Source organism: Solea solea, chromosome 2 (assembly GCF_958295425.1).
Source record: "Solea solea chromosome 2, fSolSol10.1, whole genome shotgun sequence".
In the NCBI taxonomy this organism is placed as follows: Eukaryota; Metazoa; Chordata; class Actinopteri; order Pleuronectiformes; family Soleidae; genus Solea; species Solea solea.
Genome location: NC_081135.1, coordinates 6,289,723 through 6,302,014, shown reverse-complemented (window position 1 = coordinate 6,302,014; position 12,292 = coordinate 6,289,723). Strand labels below are relative to the sequence as shown.

Below are 12,292 nucleotides of genomic sequence, written 5' to 3'. Positions count from 1 at the left end.
AGATTTGCATCAGGCTTCAACAAACGCTTGATCTCCTTATATGCGGCACTTAAATGCGCATTTGGAGCGAGCATGATTTCCCTGTTACGCATGATTCCAATCGCCTTTGCTGTAGTTGCAGACGGAACCTCTACAGTGAAGTGTTCAGCTGCAGTGCCATAGTCCGTGGAAGTGACTATGGAAGTGTCTTCTTTAATAAAACCCTAATTATCCAATCAGAGTGATTACGTCTCCAGCGACTTCATTGTCGATTGTGCAACACTGTGCGTATTTGCATTTCACCCTGGTGCATCAGCGTTGTGTGTTTGTGTATGTAATCCTGCAGAAGTGCGCGACGACGCGCGTGTGTCCGTGGGTGTCGTGCACATGTGCACACAGCCGACGCGTCCGTGTGTGAGTATGCGCATGCTCGTTTTTGTTGTCTCTTTAAAGACATTTTCTCGTTTTAACGCTGACATTTCTGCACCTGATGAGACCGAACCTCGTTTCTGATGCTCAAGTTAAAGTTGGGATTAAGATGTGAATTGTGGTTAGGGTTAAGTTTAGGGTAATGAATTAAATTGTTGTAGTTAAGATTAGGAATATAATGATGTGTGTGTGTGTGTGTGTGTCAGAAGAAACCAGGCTTAGTGATTTCACATTATTTCTGCTGAATGATTGCTTGGCCACTTGGTTCTCTGACTCTCCTCAGTGTGTGTGCTGGTTCTCTGCTTGGATGGATGATGGCTCATGATAGTCCAGATGGATGTTGGAGCTTCGCTGTCCGTCTGACCAGACTTGGCTTTGCCAGTTGAACATATTTGAGAATCATGAAGTGATACTGATGTAAAGTTGAAGCAGATGCTGCAGGCTCATGAAGAAATAATAATAAAAAAAAAGCATTTGCCTTCCATATCCTCTGAACAGAAATATTTGTAGCCTTTTATATTGCATCTTGTCAGGCATCTGCTGCAGAGATGCTTCTTTTCTCGATTACAAATCATGCACTTCACTTTTATTATCACCTCATTAATAACATCTGATTTTCCTTTCAGCTGCTCCAGAAACTGTACAAAACCTACTCCCCGTTTTTCCCCTTTGAAACTCTGTGCTTCAGGTGATTCACCTTGTTTAACAATGTTGCTTTTATAATCTTTATACATCTCCAACATCTTGGGTTAAGCTTTGCCACAGGAGCAACGAGCATCCCATGAATTAATAGGAACCTGGCAATGGCCACTTAACGGAAGCCCTGCAGCTACATATTGAGCTGAGTCGAGTACTCTCACACAGAAATTGATTTAGACAGAGATTATGTCATCCAGCATTGGCACTTTTTTATGCTGGTCAAGTTTACCCTGCGGCATTCAATTCCTCCCCATGCACTCTGATGAATTAAGTGTAGATTTAAAGCGGTAAATGGATAAATTTACATAGTTTTTTTTTTTTATTTTCAAGGCCAATCAACTACTTGAAGCACTAAATGACATTCACTCCTTCACACGATGATTCTACAACCATTCAATGCAACATTCAGTGTATGAAGGCACTTCGACCTCAGGGACCTGTGGAGTAGCTGGTGTTCAAATATGCAACCTTCTCACTCACTGATCCACAGCCTGCTTGTATGGTTTCAATGATACACTCAATACATATAGGCAGCAAAATACTCTATACTAAATACTATTTTTGATGGAGATCGAACAGAATCGAAACGGACAATAACATAATTGTCTGATCTCAGATGTAGTGAGAGAGTTATAAAATAAAAGATACAGAATCATTTAATTGTAAGTGTTTATTTTCTGTGGCTCTCCTGATGCAGCACCATATTTTCATTGCTGATTAAATAATTAGAGTTGCTAACGTAGGCTGCCTATGCGTTATACGGTTGAATCATAGTGTCTTTCAATTTTCTACAGATCTGGACATGTACTGTTGCAAATGAGTATTTTAATCTGATGCAAGTTTTGATTATTGATCAGTATTCAGTACCCTACGCAGTTTCTTTGGATGTAGTGGCTGTAATTTGCCTGCTAATTTAAAATCACATGTAAAATCACATCAATATTTTTCCCCCTATTTTAATTATATTCCATGTTTCATGAGGCAGGCTCACCCTACTGAGATTAAAACAAGCTGAATTGAAACATGGTGAACATTTACAAACGGCACCTGACCCAATTGCTTTCTTTGCTCGACCGAAGGATCTGAAGACATCACCAGCGTTTTCCTTCCTTCCCATGTTGATTGATACTTTTAATTTTCAAGGAGCTGTCACTGAGGCCTATTGGCCTTGGCTTTGCAATCAAGGGGCGGACAGTCAAAAGGCTTTCAAATGAAAGAGTTCATTAATGTGGTGGAAATAAAGATTGTCTCACAGTGGAGTATTGGCGCCGCGCGAGGAGTGATTGGAGTAGTTGATGAGGATTTGTGAGGAGAAATGTCGAAAAGGAAGTTGAAAAGGTGCCACCATCATCATAGCTCTTCAATTACATTCTGTAAAATGGGGAAATTGAAAAAGTGAGAGGTGATCCAGTGTGGAAATATCATACACGTTCTTTGTCAAATTGAGCACCCTTCCATTCCTGCATGGCACTGCTGCACAGACTTATGTACTGTTGTGAATTATAGAAGCTGTGGACTACATACATAAAAACACGCTCTCCGTTAAATCTTGAGGAAATCAATTTCCTGTGAAGATAAGATTCCTTTTTTGATCCATGTGTTGTTCTATTTTCCATCACAATCATTCAAGCTTTGATCTGAATTGACAGTATGGTAGATCAGGTAGATTACAACATGTACCCTGCGCCTTGTTTACACCGAGCAGAAAGTAGGCATAAGTAGCATTTAGCCACCAGGGGGCGACTCTACTGGTTGCAAAAATAACATATTCCTGAGGAGTCAATTATCTCAATTATTAGTTTCAACTGTTCTTCAATAGAAAATGATATTTGTTGTGTAAATCATGTTCCCATTTCAAGACAAAATAGGTGATAAAGAACACCAGTGTGATTGACAGCTGGTATTGTCCAACAGATGACATCTGTCAAATTGTGCTCTGCAACTGGAAGACTACATGTATAATATCATGATGGAAGGTTTTCGATATCATCTAAATGATATCATCTAAACACTTTTTTTTTTCGATGCATGGCCCATATTTGTAATCTCCTGCCACAAGAGAGGACATTGTGCATATCAGTAATGTATGTGATATATCAGGTAGCACATTTTGTCCTCTAAACTGTTTCCTGCAGACGTGGGATCCCCAACCTTTGCGTTTGTTTCAGAACCATGATTATTCAGTGATGGGAGACCAGGCTGTATGAAATAATAAATGGCCTTGCAAAATTGGCCCTCTATTCACTGTGTGGCCCTTGAGCTCTCAGTGTGCCCTTTAATGATGTTACTCAGCAGAGGTATCAAAAGCATGCTCTGCCTTAAAAATGATTTTTCATGGGCCAGTTATTTTTAGACCTTGATCTGAAAGGCTTTATCTATGAATGTGAATTGAGCCCCGTGTCTGCTGCTGCGGCTATGCTATGCTATATTATTTACTTTCAGCATGTACTGGCGCTCTTATCCCAGCTGCAACACAGCAGCATGAAAATGAATGGTAATGGCATAATTTCCAACTGTCTCTTTACACTGACGCTTGGAAATATAAGCCACTTTGTGTATGTCTTGGGGTGACCAAAGCATGAAGTTGACCAGAATCAAATGCAATTGAAAAAAAGTGTTTATTTTCTCATTTGTTACACTAGAAAATTAAAGTAGTCTGGGTCAGCTGTTGTGTAGCTTGCCCCAGAGCATTAATGTTGTTCTGGTCAATTGTAACACAGCTAAAATGAAAAAAAGAGCCAATGAAATACTTGTGTTACACTTCCTCTGATGAAACAGCCATCTGAGGCATGATCAATTACCTCAATATACAGTATTTTTATAAGCTATGGGCAAGCAACGTTATTTTTTTCTCCACCTTTGTTTTAATCGACATCAGAATGAGACGCCCCTTGGTATAAGCATGGATGGAATTACCATTTTCATCCTTTCTTTTCAGCCCCACTGTCATCGCGTCGTGTCTGTAGGTGATCCTCAGAGGCCCATCCAGCCTGGAAAGATGAAGTTGATGTGTTTCAGATAGCTTTTAGTGAGATGTGGATAAAGGATGGAAATTGCATGCCAGTGAAAGCAAAAATGAGCCATTTTTCCTCCCATTTCTCCTCCTCTCTTCAATGGATCTGTGCTTACTCATTCATGAAAGCTTTGTTGTGACATTCCATACATTTGTGAGGAGATAAAATATTACACAAAATGCCAGTTGGCGGGGGGGTGAGCTATAGACTACATTATTGTGCAAGCTAATGCATTTGCGGGATAACTGCAGCAACAGTTATGACGACAAGCATTTTTTCATGTGTTTAAAGAAGCTGGTAATGAGAATTTCAAGGAATTTGGTGGAGCTTTTTACAAGCCTTTTTAAGATAGTATAGTGTAATAACTATGCACTGTAAAAATGCTCTCATATTCAACATTTGGACACATGAATGAAGCACAGACAGTATAAATCCTTCCTATATTTGTGCAAACATTCTCCCCTCTGCACCGGACACTGGAACAACCACATCAAAGGATTAATAGTGAGTGAAATCAAAAAGTGCTGCATTAATGTCAGTAGACACTCCACGAGATACAGGGCATATTATTTCCACATGATCAGAAAGACAGATTTCACCCACATGATTGTCTTTTTTGCATCTTATTTTAGAGTAAAATATGGAGCTTTTATTGGTGACTGGGGAGTTTTTATGTGTTCAGACCAAAAATAGCACTATTAAATAAATGGAGAAACTTAAACACAAAGGGATACGGTCTTATTAATCTCATCACAGTAGCATTCATGATATCCTCAGTCTTTCTCTTAAAATGTACCCTTTCACATGATAAAATGAAAGCCAGAAAGTTGTATTTTTGATTTTGATTTTACAGACACAGCAGTATGAGCATTTTAAAAATCACTGCCAACTTTGCACCAATATCTTTTTCCAGTGATGTGACACAAATTAGATTTTTTTTCAGGGCCATGTGAACATGGATATTTGTTTTATTTCAGTATGTGGTCCTGGATCAGATATATGTATATACAGTATATCCGAACTGTGGTCATGTGAGTAAAAATGGTCTTGTCCATATGCGCTGAGCATAGATATAATCTACTTGGAGCGGCAATGCAGCAAAATCAAAATCGAGTGTAGTTCCCTCGAACTAAATCTCTCCCACAACTTTGCTGGAATAGCTTCCAATTCTGAATTTCCGCTATACGGTGCATAAATATATCTACATCTGATGTTATCTTTCCAATATCCTGCTTCAAATGAGAGTGGTTTCATAAATGTGATGTTTTCTGTTATTGTTCATGACAAAGAGGTTTTTTGTGCACACGCATGGCATTTGAGAGTGCAGCCCTGTTTGGAAGAAACGTGTCGTTACAAATGTTATCTATTAAATCTGATTTGATGGAATGAGATTTGATTGAATCGGATTTGAACCACATAGCTAGTAATCTGAACATAGTTTGAGGATATCCAGTGCGATCCAGTTCCGTTTCTGTACATGCACGGCTGCACACTTTATATTTTAACATAACAATTCCAGTGATGAGCCAGTTTCCAGTATGGCTGACGATGATGATGATAATTTTATGCCTCAAAGTCAAAGTGGGTTACTTGTGTGTTTTCCTTGCAGCCAGAGGAGCGTGGCTGTGTTTCTTCCCTGCTGGAACCAGACCTGCAGAGACACGGGTCTTGATTTATGGGCCACTTTACAAGAAGGGCCTGGGGACGTAGCATTTCCTTGTCCTCCGATATTGAATCGCAGCTGCCTAGCATGGAGATGTGGGTCGTCTGTTATTGTGTGAAAGCTTATTTGAATTGTGCCGTTAAAGCTCTCAGCTGTAACTACAACATGTCTGCTCACCTTTTTGGCTTGCAGGGCTTAGACGTTTAAAGAGCACGCCCAGAGAAAAAAGTCAAATTTGATGTTGGCAGTTTTATACATTGCCATGAACTCCTATATGTGTGTGTGTGTGTGTGTGTGTGTGTGTGTGTGTGTATATTTCATACAACATGGTCTGTTATTTCCAAATGCGTTTTGTTCACCTCTGCCTAAGGGAAATATGCTTTGCTTTGCAATATTATATCCTACAGCCCGTCTGCCATACTATAGCATATTGTAATTTTCAATTAAATAATTTAAAAGCCACGAGCAGCACATCCATCATCATCCTGAGCATTCTGCTTCCTTAGCGATGAAAGATGAAATATTTTCAGGCAGTGGAAAAACCTCAATATACAAAGTCTGACAAATTAATTCAATAAATCCATGAGGTGACAATTTCAAGCAGAGAAGAAGAAAGACTCTTCAAAAACAAAGCCTTGTTTTTGTGCTTTTGAACGGATTGTGCATTTGTTGTGCTTTTGGCTGGAGTTGATTCTTTAGTGGTTGATTAAAAAAAATCAGCAAGATAAATGTGCAGCAGCACTAATGATTATAGCTGCTGTAGGGTAGGCATTTATTAACTTGTGTTAATAATCTGACAATCCTCTTTCATTTCAGCTTAAATCAGCCCACAGTTTTGCTGCTTAGGCCGACAGTTCTTGCAATGGGGCTTTATTTCACTGTTTACGCAGGCTTTTACTTTAATATTTTTCAAGAATTATAATTGTTTGCTGCTCGTGTTTCTCAGTCATGTATTAAAGACTAACAACATAAAAAAAAAAGAATCAACAGTTACACTTCAAAATATGCACTGTGGTTTTTTTCACTTTCTTAAAGTCAAGGTCCTTTAAGAACTCCCGACTTTGATGCTCTCCAATGAATAGCATTAGCATACTGTGGAGTTAGCTTCAACCGCAGATCAGTCTCAGTGTCACAGATTTAAATTTAGGTGTTGAGTCGCGGTTGTGTTTGAGCGAGATAAAGAGGGGAAACGCTTCAGCCTGTGAATATCTCACTGTCACTGCTGCGAGTCTCAACCTTGGCTTGATGCATTTTTCGTTTTCCTCGGCAGTGGGAATGTCTGTGTGAAGTGTGCGCCGAGATAGATGTAGCGAACGCTAAACTTCAGATAACCCTGTGGTACGACGCTTTACAAGTGTCACTCAGCAGCTCCCGCAACATACTTCCTCTCAGGGTGAATTACCCCCACACCTTGAACTCTGACCGCTTTTGAGAGTTTGATTGACATCAGTTGTGCAGATCAAGTTTGGGGGAAAAGAGTCCTGAACGAACTAACTGCTAGTCTGCCAGAGAAGTAACTTTGAGAAAGAGCTAATTCAACACCGTCTCCATGCAGCTTATCTGCTGGAAGAATAAAATACAATTTGTTTGGATGAATCAGATATTTAATCTGTAAGTGTGCCGTGTCTTTGTACAGTCAGTGTGTCTGTAGTGCCCTCTGTGTGCTGTTGGATCTGGGATATTGATCGTTTGTAAACATGTTGACAAGAAGGGTCTGTGTTGAGGCTGATAGCATCCTACTAATAACTGGAGAAATCCCTCTCCATCTGTCTGTCCTTTTTTGAAAACTGCTTATTTATTCGACTTCAACTGAAGAGGATGTAGGATAGGAAGTAGGAGGATCTTACTGAGGTCCCTAGCCTAAACAATTCCTTGTTTTTTTTATATTCTGTATATAAATGTATATAACTGTAAGTCTTTCCAACCTGCAGCTTTTCATGGTCTTAAATGTGCAGTGTAACATTTATTCAATCACTTTAAAAGCAAAAAAGAATATGGTTTGGTTTTCGTAGTCTTAGAATGAGCCTTTAGACAGGGGCCCAAACCAGCCAGAGCATGCATTTTGTGTTTCTTTGTGTTGCTTTTTTGGGGGGGATGATGTCATCACACAGCTGATGCATAATTCATGGCTCAGCCCCAAGTCAGTTCAGCTCTCCAGAGATGATTTGATATGATACAACTTGAGTTAAAGTTTAAAAACAGACTCCATAGCACTTCTGCTGAGGTTCACGTTTTTCCCATGTACAGGGAAGCACAGCATTATTTTCCAAATGTGAACCGAGACGCCATGTAAGAGGTGTTTATTTTAAAAACCCAACCCACCAGTGATCATAATGTGACAATTTCTAGAGCCAAGTGTGAATCATCACTGTTATTTTGAATTCACATCCATCGCACAGTTGGAGATCTTCTGTTTCAATGGCAACTAAGAGTTTTTGACACAACTTGCAAAATCAACATCTATTAATCCCTGAAATTAAATCAACACATTTTTATAGATGTAGATCATTTGTTTTATTGTTTCAATGCTTTACCGCAGACTCTGCCCTCACCACGTTCTCTCCTCTCTCTGTTAGAGCATTCATTTATCCTCTCTTCCCCTTTCACCTCTTCCTCTCAGTGATTCTAGCAGGCTCTGCCTTAGTCCTCTTACCACTGGCCTGGAATATCCAAAGAGAGTGCTCCGTTCATTTAATGTCATCCTTATTTCCATGACAGTCAGGCGGGAAAAAGAATCTCATTAGTAGGCAGCTCAGGAAATGGGACGAAGGATTGGACGTGACTGCAAAGACAGTTTGTATGGGTACACGTTAGTGTGTGTCCATAGAACCCAATAAAAGGGTATTTTGTTAACCTGAGTGGTGACTATAGCTCCCAACATATATATGTATATATATATATACAGTATTTTTTTTTATGGCCAGAGGAAGGAAAAAATGTTTTCTTTGATTTTTTACTGGAGTCTATATTCGGTCTTTTTCACACAATAGCCTGCTAGACTCAATTGGGGACTTCAATTGGGGGTTGTAACATTCAGCCAGTCCAAGTTTGCTTTCACACTGCAATTTAAGGAACACTTCACCGATTTGCATTTAGCTTTGTATTACTAGAATAGAGGTAGTATTTTTGAAAAATTGTGCTTCCCAGCCTCAGTTTCGCATGAGTCTAGAAATATCTTCATTCTTTTCTTTTGTTATGTGCCCACCAGTTTCACTTGGTCCGAGGCTTGAAACTGCAGAGCTAATTCCACACTTTTTAGACCCACTCGTAGGGGGACGGGACCTCATGCCCAGAATGTAAACAGTGTCCACCATCTTTGCTAACAGTTAAGCTAACAGGACCAAGTGTCACTGGTGGCCATATAACAAAGAAAATAATGAAGATGTTTCTTAACTCAGGGAAAACTGAGGTTGGGAAGCACACTATTCTAGTAATACAAAGCTAAATGCAAATCTGTGAAGTATTCCTTTAAGTGAAACGAGGCAAACCTTTTGAATAACTTATTCCCCTCCTCGCCTGAGGCGGTGCTGCATCAAGAATTACTGAAGAAGAAGATAAGACAACAATGAACAAGAAAACTTGCTCATCTATTGGTTAATGTAGGGCAACTCCGCAACTCCTCCAACTCCTCTGCATAAAAGCAAAACATGGAGCTGCATCAAATCCTATTCTATCTTGGGTTTTTCATTTAGTTGTATGCGAGCATACGACACACTGCAACAATGGGCTCAGCCTTTTCTACCTACTATCGTTCTACACAATGCCCTGTGTTGTATTCAACCTCCTGCATTTGGTTAATTTGAAGTGAACTGATACATACGTTTTTAGCTTGGACCAGAGTTTGCTTCTTTGGTGTGCAACAGAGTTTGGTTCCGCATTCACACCTCCCCAAACGAACTGGACTTTCCAAGCAAACTTAGCTTAAAATATTTCCCCATAACTGTGAGTGAAGCATTTAAGTTGATGGTGTATCGCGTAATAAACCTGGTGAGCTACTTTTACAGTTAAAATATTACGAGGGAAACATGCACATAGTTGATATTTACTGTCACCATGATGAGAGCTAGAGGTATTATAACTGGATGATTAAAGGTGGTAGGAATGAAATATGATGTCTGCAGTCCAAACAGCTTTACATTTAAACACAACAGGTAAATATAAGAACATACAGACATCTCCTCTGAACCCTGTAGCTACCAGGACTGCACGCCTGGAAGATATTTACATCGACAGCTAGCACAGGAAAGATCAATGTCATCAATCAATTTCACACAAAACTTGGCAGTGTACCATGGCACTGGGAAAAAGGCTTTGTGAAGGGATCATGGTAGCTAATGTTTTTGCCTAACATCATTAGTTTTTGTCTCAAAACCATCTGCCACGAGGGCTGAGTGTTTCCCACACAGATACGTATTGCGATCCACGGGACCTGATCGTATATAGACTTTACTACAAGACAAGAGTGACCCCTGCTGCCACCCAATGGCTTTATTTTGCACTGCACGTCAGGTCAAGTTTATATCTCAAGACTACCGTCACAGCATTTGCAGCCATATCGATACAGTAACATTGGAATTGATATGTGCATCGACTTTAGTCAGGAAGGGAGAACAGCACAAAATAAAACACTCACTTAACCACAAATACACAATAATAACTTTCACAGGCTGATTCTGCAGCATTCTGAAACGACACATGCAGAGGCAATTTTCACACACTGTTTTCTCAACTGTGTCTTATTCATCTCTTCTTGTGCTCTTGATTTACAATGTTTGTGTTACTCACAGGGAGGAAAGGAGAGATGGCTCTGTCCTGTTAAACATGTTTAAAGATTAGTTAAAGAAGTGCCATCTTCTCTCTTTGTCACTTCCTGTATGCATGTCAGGAACATGGAGGCTTGCGGCTGCAGGGTTATTAGATAACCTAAAATGGAATAATTCAGCGAGGAGAGGAGAGCACAGACTCGTGTGGGGGCGTATGTGCGTCAGCTGAGGGTGTAAGGGCTTGAAAAGTGTTCTTGACAAACACTCACCAAGCCGAGGACGTATCAGTTATCTGACTAGAGGTAGGAGGAATAGCTGAGGATGGACGTGGGGGAGAGGTGGTGGAGTGGAGCTATTGATTTTCATCCTGCATATGTGACTTAAAATGAATCACAGGTGGTCAAAATAAGCAAGGATTTTTAAGTTTTTGTAAGGAAAACACCTCCTTAACCTGCTCATATATAAAAAGCAATACAATTGAAAGTCGACTATTAGTTTGGTAGCTGCATTTTAAAGTTTTGTAGTTTGTCCAGGGTCATTTTGGTTCTCTGAAATAAGAAATGGATGAAAGGGTGAGGGGGGGGGGGGCTTACTGAGAGGATGAGGACTAAGGTCTCAGAATGGATCAAAATTAGGAAGATGACCTGAATCTGGTGATTGAGATCATAAAATTCTCAGGAAAAAAAGTTTGAGAACTTGAGAAGTATAGGCTCATTTTCTCACATAGCTTTTTTTCCCCCTCACATTTCCCTGTCCATCTCGCTGACAGATATTGCTATTTTGATTTAATTTCCAATATAATCAGTACAGTTTAATATTCATTGTAAAATATTTGAAATGTGATGGAGCATTAAAATAAGGCATCATGAAAATTATCAATGGCTACAGTATATGTATCCCGGGGGTCATTTAAAGGACATATAGAACTGTAATTAAAAAATGTAAATGTTCAAAATAAAACGGTTACATTTCAGCCTTTGTAAATAGCTCATTCTGATAATTGTGATTCATTGTTCTGCTCCGCAGTTTTAAGATATATATATATATATACACACCATTAGCAGGGCTTCAGACATTAGCACCTGGTTCTCATTGTGTGTGAAAAGCCCGTGAAAATGTGTGAAAGATGGAAACTTGAAGAAAGAAGTCTGTATAAATCATTTTAATATTTTCAATATCAATCTGGGAAGCATTGCTGAGATTGTTTGTGTGCGAGTGTGAGAGGGTGATGCATTCCTTAGAGGTAAGTCTGAGCCTCAAGAATGTCGAGAGAGAGAGAAAGAGAGAGGGACCCATTTCTCTTGCTGAACCCTCCTCGGAAGTAATTGAATTTTGGATGAATCTGCTGAGGAGGAAACAGGGAGGGGAGGAAGTGGATGCTTGAGGGGAAAAAAAAACAATCAAAGAATGAGAGGCAGGTGACAGCACCTTTTGGAAGAGCTTCGCTTTAAAGAATGGGATGCTGAGATGGTTGACAAGATTAGCTTTCATTGTTGGATTTTAAGGGGAGGTCTATTTTTTGTTTTTACTACAATTTCATATTTCTTACATAAGAGGGATAACTCATCTCGCCTTTTCCTTCTCTATTGTGTTCCTGATCATATCTCTGACAGCTAGACAGCTGCACTGAATCGCATCACTTATCACTGGTTAATAACCACGTGTCAAGACGTAAGATGATAGTGACAATAACACATTGACAACCTTTTAGTGATTACCAATGACAAATTGAATGTTTGACCTCG

At 39.6% G+C, this 12,292-nt stretch overlaps 1 protein-coding gene across 3 annotated transcripts in view; it reads left to right on the top strand.

The window, feature by feature from the left end:
* LOC131448985 (interleukin-1 receptor accessory protein-like 1) overlaps window positions 1-12,292 on the top strand; it is a 238,457-nt gene that overhangs the window by 37,284 nt on the left and 188,881 nt on the right. The window lies entirely within an intron of this gene.